Genomic DNA, 22950 nt, shown 5'->3' with positions numbered 1-22950 from the left:
TAATAACTAGTGGCTTTAAATAAAAACATCTAAAAGCCTTATAACATTTACAAAACAGCATAAAATGCAATGTGCTCTGTTTACTTCTATTGTCGCATGAACATATAACATCTGGAGGCGGTTGGAACCGCATAGTAGGAAAAGCTACAAGAAAATGAACAATGTCACATCTAAATCTCGTTAATACAAAGCCATGCTGTGCATAGGTGACAAATAGTTATTAGTTATATCGCTGCTATACGATATATACTGAGCCACAATAGGTTTGTTCTTTACAGTCAATAACCTTAGATCTATCCTGTTTAAAAAAGATGTCTCTAATTTCTTTCTTAGAGTAGATCAAAGTTTTGGACGTTTCTCTCCATACTGATGTTTTATATATCTTTTCTAGAACAGTATTAACGTATAGCAGCCATGGAATTTTACTCATTTTGAGGCGAGTCTCCAGTTTTTAGAAGATTTCCGATTGGCCCGACCTCTATTACTGTGGGATTCATTATGGAAAAGGGAAGAAACGAGTTTTACTAAATCTCCCAACAGCTGATGACCAACTTCAGAGCAACTCACTTCCTGGCCATTCGAGAACCATTGCTCCTATGCATTGCTCCTTTGCATTGCTCCTTTGCCGGTTATATGGGAACCAAAAGGTGTCTAGATCCAGTGCAGCGAATATCCTTGCATGAACACTGACAGGTAGACTACATATCCAATTTGCTATTTAAACATATTTATGGGTATAAGGAAAAAAAAAATGATTTCCCAAAAAATGGATCTTGGGCTTAGAGACTACAGACAGAAAATAAGAATGTGATGAAGTCAACTTCCGATGAAGAGTCAGTAGGTTTACATGTGATGCTGTCCTGACAAGCATATATACAGCAGCAAAACAATATACATTTGGACTCATCCAGTGGCATAATCCAAAATCCTGCAAAATTTGGTGGAGGGCCCTTTGAATTCCACTTTGTCTGGCCGCCTCACATATACGGAGGGATGAGCAGCGGCCCTTGGGGGTGGAGTCCACTGGTGCAGTAATTTGGGCTCGATGTTTACCAGGGCTGCGCATCAGGCCACAATACGGAGCCCCGAGACTTGGTACTGTAAGAGACTGTTGTATAAATCATTGTAAGACATGCTATTTGTACTCAGCCTGAAGCTGTTCCAGAAGATTGAAATATTGTGTGCAAAACAGCTTGACCAACTCTAGCTTGTTGCCTAGCTAGGGACATACACACAGTAATATTAAGTAAAAGTGTGAGGAGCGGACCAAATAGCTGCTTTAGAGATGCAGCGAGTGGTATGTTCCCTTAGAAGGCCACAGAAGCCACTTTCTTGCATTCAGAATGGGGTCTGAAAGGGACAGGCAGGGATCTATTAGCTCTAGTATAGCAAGTTTTGATACACTTGACAAGCCAACGAGCAATTTCTACTTTTGAAATAGCACACCCTTTATGTGGTTTGGAGGAGGACACTAAACGCCAGTGTACGAAGATTAGGGAACAGAGATGTCCTAATTGCAATTTCCTGTGAATCACAATTAGGAAATCACTATTCCTAATGTATGAAACTCTTCTGAGTTTCTTAAGTGATTCCTAATGGGTCGCAAATAGACCTTATTCATGTATATTAATGGGGTAGGTCGCAATTTGCACTGGATGGACTTGGAAGAAAGGCTCCTCTAAGGTGAGAGCATGTACCTCACTGAGGGAAGGGATCGCTACAAAGAAGGCTCGCTTCCATGATAGAAACTAAAACTGCAGGAGTGAAGGGGCTCAAAAGGAGGGCCCATGAGCCTGGTTAGGACAATGTTAAGATTCCGCACCTGTGCAGGAGGCGGTACAGGGTAGGATAACCTACTTAAGGCTTTAAATGAAGGCCTAATGCCTTGTATTCTGAAAAGCGAAGTGTGCTGCCTATTCTGTAGGTAAGCAGTCACAGAAGCCAAATGGAGGCGACTGTTGAAGGTGAAGGAGGTAATAGACAGTGTCTTGTAAGGACGGGGTGAGGGGATTGATATGATTTGGGAGGTAACATTGCACAAAGTGCTTCAATTCATGGCTTCCCCTCCCTTGAGTATAGAGTAGCCCTTAGGAAGGGTTGTACCTGAAGGGCCTGAAGGTGGTATTTGGCTATATTTATCATAAAGCCGAACCTGCGAAGGTTTAAGGTTGTCTGCGTGTGTGCCAGACATTGCTGCTGTGTGGCGCTCTTGACCAGCCAGTCGTCAAAGTAAGGGAACACGTGCATGCCACCCCATCTGAAGTGTGTGGCTACCATGGCTAGACACTTGGTGACGACTTTGGGGGCTGTCGCGACCCCGAAGGGCAGCACCCTGAACTGATAATACTGTAAACGGAGTGCCGACAAATGTCCAGTCACCTGGGCCAGGTCTATATCATCTGGTTATTTGTCAATGGACAGCCGGGGCCCAAAAATGTTTTCTCCCACACACTCAAAAAATGTTTCAGAAGAGCCACACCGAAGGGGAACAGGGGCTCCGTAGCTCTTAAGGATGGTTGCAACATTCCCATCAAAATGTTAGATTGTGCCTAAGCGGAGGGCTGCTGCTTTTTGTACCACCATAGTGAATGACCAACTTCCTCTGAAGAAAGCTAAAGCGTTAAGAGATAAACAAGCCACTTGCATTTTGTAAACCAAGATATATGGCAGCATTAGTGTTATACAGGAGAAGGAGAATATCGGTCTCCAAGTCAAATTCTTTCATGTGACAATAATTCTAATTAGGCATAGTATGAGGTTTCCGTTTTTTCACCTTAGCAAGGCTATAGACCGGGAAGGTGCTGTGCGAAGGGTACATCTTTAAAATATACGGTGACATTTTGTTTGCCAGTCAAATAATGACAGCTGACTTTGAAGGCACTGCCTTATTGGCATAGAGGGTGCCATCAGTGTTGAAGGTGACAGCACCTTGTCAGGCTTCCACAAACCACAGGAATCTTCAATGGGTGGGAGGAATGGGAATATGGAAGTAGGCGTCCTCTAAGTCGAGGGCTGTCATGAAGTCGCCTTGCCGCAACAGAGGGATGACATCCTGAAGAGCGACCATTTGGAAGTGTTCCAACAAGATGTATCTGTTGGGGGGGCAGAGGTCAAGAATAGGCCTGAGAGAGCCATCTTTCTTGAGAATGAAAAAGTACAGAACGTACACCTCTTTGCCGCAATGTAGTGGCTGCTCTGGTTCCATAGCCCCTTCGGCAAGTAGTGCATGCATCTACACTTGTAGCAGATGCAGGTGTTCTGTGGGCAACCTGTGGCTGTGGGGGGGGGGGATGTAGGGTGGCATTTGGGTGAGTTCTAAACAATACCCCTCACATATGATGTCTAGAACACATCGGACAGAGGTAATTGCCTCCCTATGAGTTAGAATCCTCAGCACTCTGCCCCCGACAGGTGTTGGATGGTCGGAGGGAGGGCGGAGAGCATCACTGTTTTAGGGCGGTAGCCCTTTTAGGAGCTGTTCCTTTGCCTCTACCCTTACCACTTTTCCCTCTGTACTCTCCTCTGTAGTAACCTCATGAAGCGGTCTTCTACTGTTGTCTGGTGTAGGTGGTGGGAGTCTCAGGCGTGGCAACGGTCCTGGCTATACCACTGTACTGTGGACGTCGAAAGGAGCCAGGGGCAGTAGGAGTCTGCAGAGCACCCACGGCCTTAGCTGTATCCTTGTCCTTCTTGATTTTTTCAAGCATCTCGCCGACCTGAGGGACAAAAATATGCTTGCCATCAAAGGGTACATCAAGAAGGTGTTATTGTATCTCCAGTTATACCGGAGACACGTATCCATGCATTGCGGCATAGAAGGTGCCTGGAATTAATGCCGCAAGCAGCCGGGTCCATAGCAGCTAAAGTTTCGGTGTGCACATGTAACATTTGCCTGATATCAGTGTATTTATGTGTGACATTTCAATGCCTTATAGGTGACACTGTGAGCGACTCTATCATAAGTAGAACAAGGCATAGACGTTCATGAATGAGAGAAACTTTAGAAATCACCCACACATTTTTGCAATTTAATAGTTTAAAATGTCCTTAAAACCACACTCATGTTCCTGAAATGCCTATGCAAGCGGCACATCATGTTGTGTCCTTTCGGTAGCCCATTAGGTATCCTTACTTGATGCCAGTAGGGATGAGCTTTGAACAGTTGAAGTCTGTCCAATAATTCATAGCCAGTAAAGGAGCAATCTTTGCCATTATTAGAATCTGTGAACATCTCCAAGAGGCACAGTTTACACTTTGAGCTCTGAACATATATCCACAGATCTCTGGCAAGAATATTTGTCAAAACTCTTCTAATCAGTAAATATAAAAGGAGACAGCATCTTCATTTAATGCTACCAAACTCGTGAAAATGGTCTTTGACCAATAATCTCTGTAAGAAATGTAATCAATTTGAGGCTCAGTTAAGGCGTGTTTTGGTTGTCTGTTGCCAGGCCACTGTGAGCCTATTCCTAATGTTTGATTAACCGGAATCAGGTGTGCTCATTCTTTTCAGTATGAGTTAACCAAGACTACAGTTCCCAGAATGCAGCAGGTTATCAAAGGAAATGCCAGCTGAAAGAAGGTAGCTTGCTCACATGGACTGATCTGCTACAATGAGTAGTAGTCCTATAATGCATCATGCAAACTACATTCTACTGTGGAAAATAGTGAAAAATATCTCTTGATTATTTTAGACGTCTGACAGATGTCTGACATGCTGGCAGTTTATTAGGGCTTTATTAATGTCAAACTGCCTGTATATTAGAACTTTGTTTGGCTTTCAGTTATGAATGACTGGAGCACAAATGTGGCAATAACTCCCTTTCCATGCAAGCTGCTACTTCATGTGAAGGAGGCGGGAGGTCTCTCTCTCACTTGTCTCATTATCCAACTAGGGCCACCACTCTGGGTGTCCCAGGCAGGGAAGATCTAGCGAGTCTCTGACCAGCACCACTGAAAGAAAGTGTGTTTTTTTTTTTACTTAAGTGCTGTAGGCCCTATCACAAAACACCAAGCTATGAGGGGGCTTGCGTAAGCTTCCAGTCACACATTTATCACAACAAACCCTGTGCATGTCCGTTGCGATCTTACTTCTTCTTGAACCTGATCTCTCTGACCGCCGGGGGCACGCAGCATTTTAAGCTGGGAGCTTACACAGACTTCAAATACACAGCCAAAGAGAGCCTCGAGCAATGAATGAATGAGAAATTTGTAAAGCGCAAAATCCTGCCATGGGGTCTTGGTGGTAAAGACACGGGTACAGCTACAGAATTGGTTAACCTCGTGGAGACTCTCGATACCTTACGGGACAAATACCGCTCCTAATCCTGAAAGAAGAGCCAGGTTTTCAAGGCTTTTCTAAAAATAGATAGCGAGGGAGCAGCTTTGAGTTCCAAGGGTAGGCTATTCCAGATCAAAGCTGTGGTACTAAAGAAGCTCTTCCCACCCCAGGTTGTTCTCCTGAAGGGAGGGACTACAAGGTTCATAGCTGACACTGATCATAGAGTCCTCCCCGGGATATACCATTTGAGCTTATCCTTGAACCGAAAGCAATGGGAAAGGTTTTATTGCGTGACTAATGGATTTCAGAGTGGGTATGCAGGAAAAAGCACTGAAATGCATTAATCCGACTCCTACTGCATGGCACTTGGCAGGGAGCGCACAGGATGTTGGTGTTGGAGATAATATTCCCCTCTGTTACCAACTCTTGCCCCCGCTTGCGGTGTTGCTCTGTGAGATTTTGGATAAGATCCTCCATCTGGTCCCACTGGGTGTGATCATACCGGAGAGTAATTCCACGCAGTTGGCAATGTGCCATTATGTGGCAGATTGTGCTGCAGCACGCTTGCCAGCAGCATCTATTTTCTTGATCTCCCGATCTGGAGGGGGTGCGTCCCCTGCACTCTGGGATTTCTCTATCTTCCTAGCCATATGGACCACCAGATAATCATGAGTAACTGACCTTTGACTTAAAGTAAAGTGAGTAAAAGTATTGCCTCTTTCTTCCAGAGGTACTACCTCTGTGGCTCCAGGACTTTTACCTCAAAACACGAGGTGTGTGCCAAAGAGAACATCCTGGTGGAGGTTGGACAGACCGGGGGAGGAGAGAAAGAGGTGGGCAAAAACCTTGTGGATTAGTTGGATGACCCACTTGGCAGAAAAGTGGGAGACCACCCCCACCAGAAGTTGGTGGTGAAAGGATAGGATGGCGTCAGAGATTTTGAGGTAGCAGAACCGGTAGAGAATGGTGAGGATAGGATATGCTGCTGGTGATGGGAGTCCCTTTGACACACCCCAGCCCTGAAAGTAGTAATTCATCTGTTGAGGTGCTTGTAGCAGCTGAGAAGGTTGGTAGTACCATGAGGATCATGTCCTGGGATAGCCTCGAAATGTTCAATTGCTTTGATGAAGAGGCCAGGTGAACAGCAGCTTTGATATTTTTGAAGTCCTCCAAGTAGAAGTAATTGTTCTCTCCGATCAGCCAGAAGGGCATGTCCATGAGTGTAATTTTGACATCTTCTGAGAAGCCCAACCATGCATGGCGCTGAAGGGAGACAGCTGTGTCCACTCACTGGGACATGGGGTCCACTGAGTTTAGTCAACACTTCAGGATTTGGTTGGATGCATCCAACCCACTGTTGACCAGATGGGAAAATGAATGTGGTTTAGTTAGTTCATGAATACATTTTGCCAGTTCACATAGGGCATGGATATAGCAGTCCAGGAGGTCAGTGGCACTCGCCATATCAAGGTGGAGGTTTCCAGAGCAAAGACTTTAACGCCCATAGAGTCCAATTATTTTGTCTCTATCAGATGGTGCCATAGGAAAGACATTTGGGTTCAGTTTCTGAGGAAGAAACTTGGCCCACAAAAAATTCTGGTGAAAGATGTGCCGACATAAATGCAGAGTCACCTGGAGCAGGTATATGTCATCTGGCTATTTGTCTATGGACTGGTGGGCCTAAAAAGGTTTTCTCCCACACAACCACATTTTTTTCAGAAGAGCCTCGCTGAAGGGGGTAGGGACTCCGTAACTCTGAAGGATGCTTGCAACATTTCCATCAAAATGTTAGATTTTGCCTCAGCAGTGGGCTGCTGCTTTTTGTACCACCATAGTGGATGACACAACTTCCTCTGAAGAAAGCCAGAGGGGTAAGAGATAAACAAGCCACTTGCATTCTGTAAATCAAGATATATGCCAGCATTCATGTTATACAGGAGAGGGGTATATCAGTCTCCAAGTCAGTCTATTGTGTGGCCATAATCCTCATCAGGCGTAGTAATCGGTTTGGGACTGGATTCAGTTTTCTCACCAAAGCAAGGCTATGGATTGGGAAGGTGCTGTGCCAAGGGCACATCTTTAAAATATGCGGTGACTGTTTGCCAGTCAAATAATATCAGCTGGCTGTGATGGCATCACCTTATTGGCTTAGAGTGTGCCGTCAATGTCGAAGGTGACTGTGCTTTGGCAGGTTTCAACTTCTTCTTAGGCACTGGGGCTGGAGAATGTGGAGAAGAGGAGTCAATAGGTGCTTCCATGGCGCCAAGTCACAAAGCCTGCAGAAATAGGCTCAGGCTCACTCTGGTGGTGCCACCAGAGGGTACCATCCTGAACAAATCCAGCATAACTCGCTGCGTTACGTCGTCCTGCACATGGTGGGACAATCGAGGCAGGAATTCTTTAGTAAGAGGCTGGTGTCAGAGAACAGAATTGAGACGTCAAGCGGCTCTTGGAGTGGGACCGCTTCCTTGAGGAAGAGGAGGGCTTCTCCTTCCTATGGCATGTTTCATGCTTTTTAGTGGAAAGGACCTCGGCAGATCGATCCCTGACAGGAGACTCAACTGAAAATAAAAGGGGGACGCTTCAGCAGGTCTTGGCCAAATTACTGTGGCTTCCTGATAGCTTTCAGGTGCATTAATGAACAGTATTCACAGACTGTGGTGCCATATTTTGAGACCAGACACCACATGCAGAAATCATGGGGATCTGAGAAGGCCATTTTTTGTTACATCTGTAAAGTTTAGACTTAGATGCTGTCACAATGCTGAGGAATTTTGTCACTGAAGCACTGGAAGGACTTCGTACCTGTGTTGAAAAATTAGGAAAGAACCTACATCAGCGTGCTAGATGGCGATTGATATACTCTGTCAGTACATCTAGTGGGCACGGTCATGGCTGAAGCCGCATAGCACGGACAGCAGCACAGGACCGCTATTGCTGGGGATAGGTTTCCGGACCAATCTGGCACAAGGAGTGATATTCTAAGGTAAGGTTTGTGCAGGAGGAAAAATCCATCAGAAACTTGTGTGACATTTTAAATGAATACATTTGTATATAATATTAATATATATTTGATAACGTGGACCGTTCAAGACTGTGGACGAAATTAAAAAACTGGGGCATTAACAACTCACTATTAAAAGCGTTAGTGGCTCTATACTCTGAAACCTGGCTCAAAATCAGAGTGTCTGCCAACTGGTCAACAACCAAGAAGATAAAAACAAACAAGGGCCTAAAACAAGGCTGTATACTGGCCCCAATGCCTTTTAATTTGTATTTAGCTGACCTTCCTGATTTCTTGGCACAGGCTCGAGCATTCCCTCCTAAACTCGCTGGATTTAAAATCCAATCATTGCAATACGCAGACGACACCATCCTGTTAGATCAAACTCCGATTGGCCTACAGCGACTTCTAACTGCATTGTCGTCATATCGCAAAGCCAACAAATTGAAAATAAACACGAAAAAAACAAAGACGATGATAATCTCTAGGCAAACGAAGAGAAGAGGTTTATGGCAAGTCGACGGTAAATCCATCGAGACAGTCTCAATTTATAAGTACCTTGGGGTATGGATCGACCATAAAGGAAGGCAGTCCACACACATCATAGTAATGCACAGGCTGGCACAATCCTTGGAGGTCGCCTTCTGTAGAGCAAGGAAATCTATGTGCTCACCTGACCTCACACCTTTAATCCAATCAATGGGGGCAAACTTCCTGCCGTCCGTTTCCCATGGCGCGATTGTCTTTAAAGACAAGATGTCATCGTGGCTGGACAGAGCACAATCTGCCTGCTTCCGTAAAGTTTTTCTTTTACCCTCTTCCACTTCGCATGTGCAAATCCGTGAGGAATTCAACTTGACATCTCAAAAGTTGATACTTAAAGCACGATTCATAGCATTCTGTCTAAAGGCCAAACAAGCATGGGAGAACTCATTGAAAAACTTACATCAGGCTAATGATAAATAAACCCGGATCAACCTGGCACAATTATCTCACTCATTCTATTGAAACACTGGAAGCCTGTGAAATATGGGCCGCCCCCATACCCATACCGGCGGCAGTAAAACTCTTAATAAAACAGGCTAAAATAATGTCAGAGGTCAACGATGCAACAAGCTTAAAAAACATTAAGCATGGAAGTTGGGCTTTAAAACTATACAACAGCAGAGGCTTACCACACTATCTGTCATTCCCCATAAAGCCAATAATGAAGCGCCGACTGATGAGGCTACGATTTGGCTTGATCCCTCTATTGGCATACAAGTATGGACAAGGCTACAAGGAAATCTCATCCACACAGTGCCTGTGGGCGAGATGAAGAAACCTTAACTCACATATTATGTATTTGCGAGACCCTGCGCCCTTAAAGAACTTATTGGCTTCGACCCATCTGGTGCATTTTAAACATTCGGACTTGCCAGGATGCCCTGGTGGAATGCTTGAAGGGTGACTCAGCACAGTTGTCGGCGCGCTTTTTGACATTTCTGATTGCCGCAAAGGACTTTTTGGCCTCCGAAAAACTCATAGAATCATAAAGCTCATAAAACCACTATCAGTTTTAATCCTTTTTAATGTAAATGCTAAAAACTTTTAATATTGAAGCTCATGCATTTTATTCTGTATCTCAGTATTTGTGATGGCAATGATTTTAATTAATTGTGCAATAAAATGCTATTCTATTCTATTCTATTCTATATATTATTAACTTTGCAGATGTGGCTGCACTCGCACACAGCATCCCACATTCACACCTGCACAGGACTAAGACAGTGGTGCCATATCAGGTTTTCCCTCTTACAGCCCTTGACACATCATAAGCATTGTGAAAGCTTAGTTCATTTTGCATTGACTACTCAAAGTCTACGGAGGACACTCTTGTCTCTGCATGCAGCTCCGCCCAATGACATGTAAGTGCCACACTGTGGGTACCAGTTGGCTTGGACGTATGAGCCTTACCACAGCAAGATGTGGCTGGCTGGTGGTGGCTTCCATGTTGCTACATGTGTGCCACGCTTAGGTCCACTGGATCAGGCTTAGTTTGCATGTAATGTACGCAGTAGGGCGCTTAGGCATAGGCATTGCCCAGGATAAATGCAGATATCCAGTTGCAAGCTCAGTACCCTTAAAATGTAATTGATTTTCTGTGGCCCAATATTACATGTTTACCAGTTGACTGGTATATAGCTGTGTACTGACTCTGACCGATCCAGCACTACTCAACAGACTATAGCAACACCACATACATCAGGTAGGCGGCAGAGTGTTGGTGGGATGCTCTTCCCAAGCACATCACGGGCACTCCAGGACAGAAAGCTTTAGAATCCTGCACTTTTCCATGCAGCATGTTGCAATTGCTGGTGAGATGCTTTGGGCTGCAGAAGAAGGACCAGGCTACAAAACATTCAGGGATGTAGTTTCTTGGAGGGGGTAGGGTGGGATACCACCCCCCACCCCTAAAAATGTCCAAGTCGGTCTTGGTCTAATAGTATCAGACAGATCATCTGTCTAAAGCAAAATTGACAGGTCACTGTTGCTGCAGACTGGGTAAAGATGGGCATTCCACATATTAACAGGGCGGGTGGAGCCAGAACCAAGCAAGGGTCGGGATTGACTCTGAAAGCATGTATACGAGCTGAGAGATGAAAATATTTGACCTTCATATCATGCAACAAGCATCATCAAAAAATATGCTAAAGTTGCTTTCCAAAGAATGTTTTTAACATGTGGGTGTTTTTTACCTTTATACTTCAGATTATGTCACCATATTGAGACGCATTTATTTAAAAGGGCAGCTTTAAAAAATAAACTTAGAAATATTCATACCTCCCTCCTCCCTGATGACAATGCCACTAGCGACTTTGAATACTATTCAGCTGTGTGCACCCCATATGTGTCGTAGATGCTTATTACAGGCGGAGCAAAATTATAGTCTGTTGAATCAAACACAAGTGGTTTTGTGCAGCACACTTCCTGAATGTGATAATAAAGAAAAAGGATACTAAATGAAATAAAAATATTTGCCTAGGATCACACACTTTGCTGAAGCCGGGATTAATCCCAGGTTTTCTGGTTACACATTGTGCAATTAAGCTACTAGATGGGTTCTTTCTCTTGCCCGTTTTACATCAAAGGTCACTGCTTTGGCGGTAATTATTGGAGCATGATGATAGAATGTGGGGACAGGCAGATGCCACATGAAAGCTTAGCTCATTTTGCGTGGGAGCGTTTAAGAGAACGTGGAGATAAGCCAGAGCCAGGTATCAGGCTTGGGATTCCAGTAGTTCGCCCACCTGTAAGAAGGGGCCTGGAATTGCACAGTGACCTACAAATGTGTGTGTGATACGCAGGCGGGGTCCAGGGCATTGTTTTGATGGCCCCCCCTGCTCATCACTCACTCAACATCAGTGTCCCGCTGTAGGGCATTAAGTGGGACGGGTCCTGCCAGGTCTTAGATGCGGCAGTACTTAAAAAGTTTAGAATGTGTCCATATAGTCGAGTGATAACTTCATTGTCCATTCCAAGGAAAAACAACACTTAAATTCCCAACATCAACTGTAGAAGGCCTTGATATAATCCATAACAGGGAAGCAGTCCCTGTTTACATAGCATTTTAACTTCATCTTGCATTCCCTAAGAGCATTTGATTTTTCCATATGTGGTGTTTCTGTCGTTTTTTCATGCAACATATGTCTCTTTTATGTGAACCGAGTGGCCTCCAGTCATCTTGGCGAGTTCCGATTGTCGGTGAATGTTCCTAATGAGACGAGTGAGAGCCCTGGAGGTGAATTTGAAGGCTGTGTGAATTTATCAATGTACCTGTCAGTCTGTTATAAAGGTGTTCATACTTCATGCCCATGCAATCCTTGGTCTCTGCAGAGCACACTTAGCATGTGGCAAAGTGTGTGAAAGAGGTAGACGGCAGTCAAAATATTGCCCTATTACTTCCACTTAGAATGGTTTTGAAACCACATAACTAATGAAATATAGCTAAAGAATTTACAACCACTTGAAGCCGAACAATGGACAACTGTACACTCCAGTGTAACGAAACAAACTGCAATATCCTTCAGCATTAACATCAAAGTAAACAATTTACAAAGCTTTAAATTTGTGATACAATTTCTATATTTTTTATTAAAAGTAAGAATCAATGAGGGATCACTGTTTCACTGTTGTGTAGTTCACAAGAGTGTACACAGGTTTTATGGTCCAGTTAGTTTCAAACCTTCCTTGAATGTAGTTTTAGTTGTGGGAGCCTTTATGTCACTTCACATTGCTTGGTACTCTAGAGCGTTTTGCACTATTTTGCAACTTTCACATTGCCCGCTGCCCGCAATTCCGCTCTTCTTCCAAGCGTAGTCTGCTGCTGGGCCTGGGCTTGTAAAAGGCCGGCTCTGGCCGCCCATCCTAAGCCTGGTCTCCTGATGGTAGGTAAGGGCTTATGCTAGACTTGTCTCCTGGGCTGCTCCGCCTACATTGCTCTGAGAAGGAACTAGTCCAGACTGTCCCCCCGAGGCTCTATGCTGGACGGCCTTACTTATCAAAATAACGGAGAACTAACGCCCCTAACCTGGTCCATCACAACCGTCCAGTGGCACAAGTTCACGCAACTCTTGTAACTCGGGTACACCTCGTTGCTTGTTGGGAAATCTCAGGCTCACACCCCCCTAACATTATTGACTAAGCTACGCCCCTAAAAACATTCTGAAGCCTATTAAAACACTAATCTCTACTGGTCTGAATATTCTATAAAAGATTGAAATGGTAGTAAACTAACTGAAATTACTTCCAAAGAAGGGTTTATAGTAAAACTGAAACAACCCTTGCAAAGCAAGTAGATCTCTCATTATTCTTATTATATCAGCTGTACAAGTACTCAAGGCTCTCCAGTGTAGTACAAAAGAAAGCTGGGCTACCTTCCCAAAGGAAGTGACGTCTCTGTGATACAGGTCTGCAACACAGGTTACTGCAGCTCAAAATGCTGTAGCTAACTACACCTCTCTATAAAGAATTCACATTAAAAACGTGTTAACTTACATTTTCCTCACATTTCACTCATCTAATAAAAGACTATTGTAGCCAGGGCACGGTCATGCCCAGAGGCATTCAACAAAGGCATCAAAAGATGGATCGATACTTAGGGCTCAATTCACACAGGTATTTTCAGCTGTCACTGTATGTAAACGGCAGACACTACCTCCACTTAGCCTGCCAAGAATTCACAAAAGGAGTCTTCGCCGAGGAGTGTGGAGAAACACATTGCAGTAAATGCCACTCAACCAGTGGGAGTGGGCGTTGCAAAAATTTTGCAAACCGCTACAAACATGTAGGTTTGTAGCCATTCACAACTCCTTCCCACACTGGAAATGGCTGGAAATTTAAACCAGCTAAGGGTTGGGGGCGGCTCCTTCGTTGGAGCGGAGAAGCGTCACCCCACTTAAAATCGCCCCCAAAGATGAAAACATAATGGTAGTTCATTACCATTTTATTTTTCATCCCCCGTCCAGCGCAGGGTGTCCGGACGGGGCACGGCCACTGCTGACTGATACCGCAGGGAGGAGGGCGGGCTGTCTAATTAACTGTTTTAAGTGCACATGTGTGTTTTTTTGTCCGGCCGTCTTGTGAAAGCCAGCCAGCCACACATGCGCAGTTTACACCTCTCAACCCAGCTGTCTTAAACTGGATTGAGAGTAAGTGCAGGCCTCCAGTGCGCTGTGGAGGGCTAAGTGAGACCACTACCTCCAATCAGGGCACTGCTCACATGCTGCAAGTAAGCAGCGCTAGGATTGGGCAAGGGAGTTCCAGCATCCCGTTCCAGTTCCTGCAAAGAAGAGGTCCGGAGCAAGGACATCACGTTAGGTATGTTTGATTTATTTATTTTTAATAATATTTTGCACGCGCCCCAGCCGCCTCCCTCCTCGTAGATGCCAGCCGCCACTGGCTAAGGGATGAAGTAACTTCCCTTCTTGAAGGATAGGAAGCTGACCGTTTCACCTTCAGATTTGGAGGGGAAGCAGAAAAATTGCTTTTTCAGCAGCAAACAATGTTTTTTCCATGGAAAACAAATGTGCACAAGCACACCTAAATTCATTCCCCTTATGCTAAAATGTATGGTACACGCACACAAACACACACACACGTACTTTTATACACTTTTATATTTATTTTCTATTAGAGCAAATTGGACTCTGGATGTCCACGAAAAACGGAGGATGTCTCCAATCAATTAGGCACAAAACTACTAATTCTAAACATGTTATTTTCTGGTCAAACCTTCCCTAAACAAATTCATTGAGGTAAGGAATTAGGTCAAGCTTAGTTTATAAAACCTGAAAGGTCATTTAGACATTTGAAAAATGGAACTCAAAATGTATGGATAACTGCAAAGTTTACATTAAAGAAATGTAAAATGCCTGCTAAATTAAGCTCACTTGTATGAAAACGTGCATGTAGGCTGTGCATCAGCTGATAAAAATCACACTTCAGAGTTTGCTGCTGAAATCTGTTGGAATCCTCCTTATAACTGTTTCAGAGGAAGTGCATTAAAAGGCATTGTTTAGGTATTTTTTAACAAAACTGCTTGAGGAGGAGGCGACCCCCAAGCCCTCCCTTATAAGTGAATAATAAATATATATATATACATATATATATATAAAAACAGCAGGTAATACACTACTACATGCTAGGAGTTCACACCCGGCCCATCTGATAGCTAGCATCCCCTACGGGGAAATGCTGCGTATCAGAAGGGTATGCAGTAATTCTACTGATTTGATCACGGCACAACTTTCCAGCAGCATTAGATTTCTTGAAAGAGGCTATTCTAAAAAAGTCATAGATTGTGCTATCAGCAAGTCCATGCAGCACACTAGGGAGGAGCTTTTGAGCTCCTATGCTCCCAGCCAAAGCACTGTGATTGAAAGCCCAGCTCTCACTCCATGTGAAAAAAACAACACATTCAGAATCATCACAGGATACAGTAAGCATCATAAAGACATTTATAAAATCATCAATCACAATTGGCCCATTGTACTTAACGATCCAGTCATTGGGGCATTATTACCAACACGTGCTTCGCTTACTTTCAGTAGAGCTCCCTCGATGAGGGACTCCCTTGTGGACACGAATCCTGAAATTATCGAGAGAGCTACATGGCTACAATCCAACACAGGCTTTTACAAATGTAAAACATGCAAATCATGTCTCCAAGGTGTGAACACTAGATCATATCAGGACGGCTTTAGTAACTTGGATCACCAGATCAAGAAGTTACTTACCTGTAAAACGGAGTTCGCAGTTTACATCCTGATCTGCCCGTGTCCATTGAGGTATGTGGGCAGCACCAAATTGCCGGTGCATAAACGAATTCTTCAACACCTTAGGGCTATTACAAATCAAGATAACACATACCCAGTTGCCAGACATTTCAGGGAGTCCCACCACAGTGATAGTCGCCAGCTCAAATTTTATGTCATTGATGCCATCAATGCGAGCAGACGAGGTGGTAATAGGGAAGCGAAACTCCGTAAACTGGAAACTCAATACATATTACGCCTTGATACCAAACACCCAAAAGGGCTTAACACGACTGAAGATCTTTATACATGTTTACCTTAAATGAGTTACATGATTATGGATGAAATCAATTATTTGAATATCCTCTATTACTGATGAACCCTATTTAGCTCTAGCTGTGATCCGATGTCTCCTTTTTATATTTATTGTACTGTATTTCCCTCTTTATCACAGTTTTTTTAATGTGATATGCTTAACGGTACCCAAGATTTCCTTGTTCTGACAATAGCGATATTTCAAGATAATTTTCCCAATGTTGTCTCCTTACACGCCAACGTTGGATAGGTTATATGTTTTTTAGTTCTTTTTTCTTTCCCTTCCACAACTTATGCACGTTAACCTTTTTAGCATTTATCTATGAATCCTTTTTTTAGCCTTGATACATACTATGAGAGATCTATTGATACAAAAAATTTTTTTGCACTTGACCGTTATTGTTAACATAGGTTTTTCCCTCTTTTTAGATATAGACAGCATTTATTTGAAGTACCCTACATGATGATCCTAATCTACACAAAAATGTGTTAATTACATAGATGATTGATGCTCTTGGCATTCATGCCATAATTATCTTTTTGCACCATTCATTATTTATTAGGATAGCACTTAAAATCTGACCTTGATTAGGGCTATAGGTATGTGTTCAATAGGCATTCACACCATGATTACCGGATATGCCTTTACCATGAAAGGTGATATATGTAATTGAAATAGATTGTATGTTTTTATTTAACTTATTTATCTATTTATTGTCTTAAACTGAATTATCATGAATTACAGCGACATTTTGCACAATCTAAATAACTTTTTCCTGTTTTATATTGGGATCAAGCTGTTTGTTGCATTTTGCACAACACTATATGAATGTAGTAGTGTTTTCTCTATGTTGATGAAACCTAAGGTCACATGCTATCAAACAGTGCACTTTGAACTCTGTATTCGGGCTATATATTGATCTTTGTTATGTACTGACGTTGTCATGTGATCAAGGCTCTGCTGAGCCGAAACGTTATGACGACAGCCTTACGAATTAATTAAAACAAGCACTTTAACGAAGGTCCGTGTCCGCGAGTGTTCTTGGAGCAACTGATGCCTATCACGTCTTCCACGCACCAGCGGTAACTGGATATATATATATATATATATATATATATATATATATATATATATATATATATATACACACACACAAGTAGTAGGTTTGGTAGTTTTCCCCTACCTATTACCAGTTTAGTAAAGTGGTAATAGGTGGGGGAAAATATTTGTACATTTCTATATATTTAAACAATGTACAGAGTACCACAGTACTGCCTCTGGAGTGGCGCGGAACCAAAAATAAATGTAAAAAAAAATGTCAAAATTTTTTTAATTACCTTACAATACACTACATTTTTCAACTATGGAGTACTAAAGTGTATTTTCTATTTTTAACATATTTAAATATGCTTAAAAATGTCTATGGAATACCACGGTAATACCTACAAGTTAATGAGCTACTTTAAAAAAAATTGAAATTCTCCCTAGGCTGCTATAAAACTATAAAGAAAATTATAAATATATTGCTTTATCTATTACCAGTTTAATAAAATGGTTATATGCCGTGAACAACACTGAAAACTACTGCTTACCTATATGTAAGACATTAACTTGAAACGCAGAACGCACCAAAACTGTGATACAAACTACATGACTGCCTTTTACCTTTTGTAACACAGCCATTAGGCCAATCATATACTGACGTCTCATCCGCAGTGTACCGCGCCACAATATATTACTGTTTTTTAAAACTTATAACTTTAACACTACTTCACACATACTACCAAAAATTACCACGTACACCTCATAGTGTATGTTCCTGCCACAGTGTGTTCTACATCAGTTCTCAAACTTTCACGCTATGTGTGTTTCAATGAACTCTCCCCACTCTATCCCACTCCACTCTATGCCACTCCACTATACACCACTAGACTCTATGCTAATCCAATGAACGCCACTGCACTCTATTTCACTCCAATCTAAACTATTATATTCTACGCCGCTCCATTCTGTTACGCTCCAGTCTACATCCCTCCACTGTACGCTACACAACTGTAGGCTACTCCACTCTACAACACCGCACTCTACCCTATTGTACTCTATACCACTCCACTATACTGCATTTCACTGTACACCACTGCACTGTAGGCTATTCCACTGGATGGCTCGCCACTGTACACTACTGCACTATACACCACTCCACGACAATTCGGTGTACGCTATTACACTGTAAAACATTGCATTCTACGCTACTCCAAATCTACGCCACTCCATGTCACTACAATTTATGCTACTACACTCTATGCTACTACACTATTTGGCACTCTACTCTATTCCACTCCAATATATTGTCCTCCATTCTATATCACTACACTGTATGCCACTAAACTCAACATTATTCCACTCTACACCACTCCACTGTAAGCTACTCCACTATATGCTACTCCCCTTTACACCATTACACTGCACGCTACTAGACTTTACAACACTCCACTCTACGCCACTCCACATTACACTATTTCACTGTATGCCACTACAGTCTACCCCACTACACTCTACCCTGCTCCACTCTGCAACACTCCCCTCTACAGTCTTCCAGGCTACAACACTTCACTGTATGATAATCCATTGTACACCACACCACTCTCCACCACTAGTTTATGTGATTCGACTGAACACCACTACACTATACCTCACTCCCATCTATGCCATTCCAATATATGCTGCTCCACTGAATGCTACTGCACTCTATGCTACTCCACTCTACTCTACCCCCATTCCAGTCTGCGCTATTCTACCGTGCGCCACTGCACTCTATGCCCCTCCCCTTTACGCTATTCAACTTTAAGCCACTACACTGTACCTCACTCTACTCTTGCCACTCTACACCACTCTGCTCTACACCACTCCACTGTACACCGCTCCCCTTTACACCACTCCACTGTACGCTATTCCACTCTATGCCACTCCACTATACGCTATAGGGCCCTAGGCAGGGGAATGAAGGACCATCTGCACCCCCATTTTCACACTCCATTATTATTTGCCAGTTATTGTTTAGTTCCACAATAAATAACTAGGACAGCCATCATGGAAACAATAACTTAAACTCCAAATTCAATGCTCATGACACACTCTTGATATGACAGATGCAAATTACAAATATCCTAGATAGTGGGCCTGATTTAGAGTTTAGCGGACGGGTTACTCCGTCACAAACGTGATGGATATCCCATCCACCGTATTACAAATGCCATAGGATATATAATGGACTTGTAATACGGCAGACAGTCTATCCGCCAAACTCTAAATCAGGCCCTATGTTACAAGTGAAATTACACAACCCAGTAGCATGAGCAATGTTAACGGAACAACAATGAATATAGTAAATTATATATTGCTTTCAATGTGTGATGTTATTCAATTATGTTTTGGAATAAACCACCAAATACATTCAGCAAAGGAACCTCCGCTCTAAATTCGCGCCTCGTCTCAAAATCACACCATACAAGAACAAGCATTTGCAATGCAATAGGTCTTGCATTTAGAAGAGTTTGAGCTATTAGCTTTGTAAAAGACAGTAGCTTAAAGTCTCACAAATATAAGACCTATAACATTGAACATTTTTGTTGTTGTTTACAAGCGCCCCATGCCGTGGTTTCATGCTAATAGAGGACACGCCCCTTTCTTTAGACGAGCCACGTCTAAAGAAAGGGACGCAGCCATCATTAATGTGAAAGCGCGGTATGGGGAGCTTTTACCAAAAATAGCATTTGTTTGTCAAGTTGACAAACAAATGCTTTTTTTTGTCAAAGCGCCCCATGCCGCGGTTTCACTTTAATATCGGCTGCGGACCTTTCCTTAGTTGCGGCTCATCTAAAGAAAGGGGCGCAGCCTCTATTAACATGAAAGAGCAGCATGAGGCGCTTGTAAACAACAACAACAAAAGTGAATAAATAGAGATAAAACGTTCAGCGCCGCAAATAAACCAAAGGCGCAGCCGCCACTGTGGCGTGCCATGCTATAAAAAAATAATACGGCGAGACCATGTCTTGCCTGCAATAGCAGGCAGGTGAAAACAATTTAACAAAATAGTGCTCACAGGTTGTGATGAAAGCCTACCGAGTAACGATATACGCAGGAGGGGGTGTCCTTATGGGAGGTTACAAGATGAGGCGGTACTAAGGAGGGACTACTAAGCCTATTGACCAATGAAAAGCTACACTTTACAAAGGACGATGAAACAAGTCGATGAAAAATATGGGCGGAGAGTGGGCAGAGCTTAAAGTCCATACCTGAACACAGCATGCCTCACAGAGTAGCGCATGCGCTGCCCAGGCTCGACCTAAAAAAAAAAAACATAGGGGGGCATATCCTTCTCTGTTCAAGCAGCCAAACTATGGAGCTCTTTATCCCCAAACATAAGATCCACAGATAACGACCTTATCTTCAGGAGTTTACTCAAGGGTTGGCTCTTCCCCACATAACCACCATACTCAAACCCAAATATACAGCATATCCCTGTGTATTTAAGCATTTATTGGAACCATATAGGTGTACCTACATATGTGTATTGCCTTTTATAAACATGTATAATAATTATGTTTATGAATAGATATTCGTTAGTTCTGCTTAACAAATGTACATATTACATATTTGTATATTATTCTGTTTAACATGGATATAGGTCACTGCATAAATAAGTAAATCTTTATCATAACTATTTATCTACAATTGCTTCACAATTGAATTACAAAATAAATATATAAAAGAAATAATTAACTTAAAGTACAGCAACACTCGAAAGTCTAAGTTTAATAAATACAACTTAAATTTACATATATTACCTTCCTTATACATATACCTTCAATGTACTTATGTAGTTTTATATTTATTACTTTACTTCTAATTCAGCATCTCTAATGCACTACCCTGTATCTCACCCTATACCTCTCTCAATTAATCCTCAACCTCCAGTCTGACTCATCCCAAACCCCATTCTACTACTATGATCCCCAAAATAACCCTTTCTAGACTCTTCCTTCCTCTACCCCTCCTTGCATCATCTGATACCCCTTTTACTATTCAGATCTCCCAAACAAGTCTTTCTAAACCCTTCCCTCTGACTCTACCCCCCTCCACCTCCTCTTAGCTCATCCGAAACCTCCTCTTACTGCTATGAGCTCCAAACCCGACCCTCTTCTATCCTTCCACTATCCTTTTCAATCCAACTAAAAGACTAACACATTAATTTCATATTTCCCTACACTAATTTCCCAATAATTCTGTTTAGGTTTTGGAGTCCGCACCTCTTCGGGGTAGCAAGCGGTATATGAATGCCAACCCTTCCCTCTTCTATCCCTCCACTATCCTTTTTCAATCCAAATAACAAACTCACATGTTCCCCGCTCAAATTAATTTCATATTCCCTATACTAATTCACCGCAAAGCCTCTTTGGGTTCCGGAGTAGCGTTCTACTCGCCGAAAAAGTGCTTCGACGCCTCGTCAGGGGTAATAAGCGCTATCTAAATGCAATTACAATAACAGACTTATTGATTTTTTTTCCTGTACACCTGTAAAAGTGAGGCTGCTGCAAGAGGCCAGCCAGAAAGGTGGTCTGCTGTAAATGACTGGAAATATATTTTTGCTACATTTTAAAGTGCATGTCAAATTATCGTAACCCCTTAGCACAGCCCGTGCTGTGCAAGAACTGCAAAGAGCACACGTCTCGGCCCTTCGGCCACGGCGCCCTGTTTCATAAACACAGCACCCCCACGAGCGCTGCACATGGCCGGCAGCTATTATGACAGAAGGCAGACTCATTTCGAGATAAAAAGATTTTCCATCAAAGCTGCTTTTGTTTAATGCTCTGGAGGGGGGAGGGGAACCGTGGAATTAACGTGCTCGCATTTCGCTGTAGCTTTCCAATTTCCTTTCAAACTCCGATCTGCCTGTTGATGGCTTCCGGTGCCAGCCCACCGCACACCTACACTCGGCGGCAGCCGCAGAAGCCGAGCCAACCTACGCCTTAGAACTCACGCCGAGCGCCAGCCAAGCACGACAACAGTTTGAAGCCACGAGCAGCACTTCGCAAAAGCTTACTGTTGTTTTTTTGGTCGACCATAATTATCTAAAACGTTCAATACTGCTTGGCACTCTGAGAAGGTTGCGGAATTAATTTAAGCCGTTTTAATTTGGAGTTGGTAGTGTACAGGAAAAAAAGTAAACTTGCATAATTAGTGCAAATAAAAAGAAAATCAAAATGCAATCGTGAGTTCAGTACTGCGTTGTATGTGTCGCATAGCTAAAGTGTCAAGTATTTTCACACAAAGAAAAACACATTTGTCATTTCAACTAAACGCGTGTGTACTTTAATTTAGGAACGTTCTCTAGTTAAAGGGAAACTACCACCAACTATAAATAAAACTATACACAGCCAACGGTCACTGCACCCCCTTCATGACGCAACCTCATTTCAGAAAATACCACGACTGCCTGTTAGTGGCAAGCTAAAATGTCAAACCCAAACACAGCAATTTACATGAAATCCGTAGGATTGCAGTGTACACTTGCCTGTAGGTACCTTCAACTAGGCCATATTTCCTGGCGGTACGAGGTACAGGCTGGCAGGTCCCCTGGGGCCCGCTTGTCCCCATACTGTTCTGAAGGGGCACAGGATACAGAGCGTTAAGAGGAATGGAAGGAAGTCCAACCGGAAGTCGCAGTAAGTGAGCAAGGCACTGTGGGTCACCTCTTCTCATGGACCACAATCTGGTGTGTGAGATAGGGCATGGAGGGAACCCGGTTCTTTAAGGTACACGCTTCCCCAGAATTGGTATTAAACTAAGAAAAAGCCACAGGTTTCCTGGCCGGGGACTCCAGCCAGGTCCAACTTTGTGGCACCACAGGAGGGGCAGACTATGTCCCTGGGGGTTCACATGAGGGAGCTGTAGGGGTGCCACCGTGCCACCATTTTGACACAAGCAAAAGAAACGTCATATAAGTGACATACTCTGTTGTGCAGTCGATACAGAAGGCCATTTGCATCTGAAG

The 22950-nt window shown here is 43.1% G+C and overlaps 1 protein-coding gene across 2 annotated transcripts in view; it reads right to left on the bottom strand.

The window, feature by feature from the left end:
- Window positions 1-22950, bottom strand: part of AMOTL1 (angiomotin like 1) — a 324585-nt gene that overhangs the window by 63080 nt on the left and 238555 nt on the right. The window lies entirely within an intron of this gene.

The sequence above is a fragment of the Triturus cristatus genome, chromosome 8 (assembly GCF_964204655.1).
Source record: "Triturus cristatus chromosome 8, aTriCri1.1, whole genome shotgun sequence".
Taxonomy (NCBI): domain Eukaryota; kingdom Metazoa; phylum Chordata; class Amphibia; order Caudata; family Salamandridae; genus Triturus; species Triturus cristatus.
The sequence above is the reverse complement of the archived record's forward strand: the minus strand, read 5'-3'. Positions and strand labels throughout refer to the sequence as shown.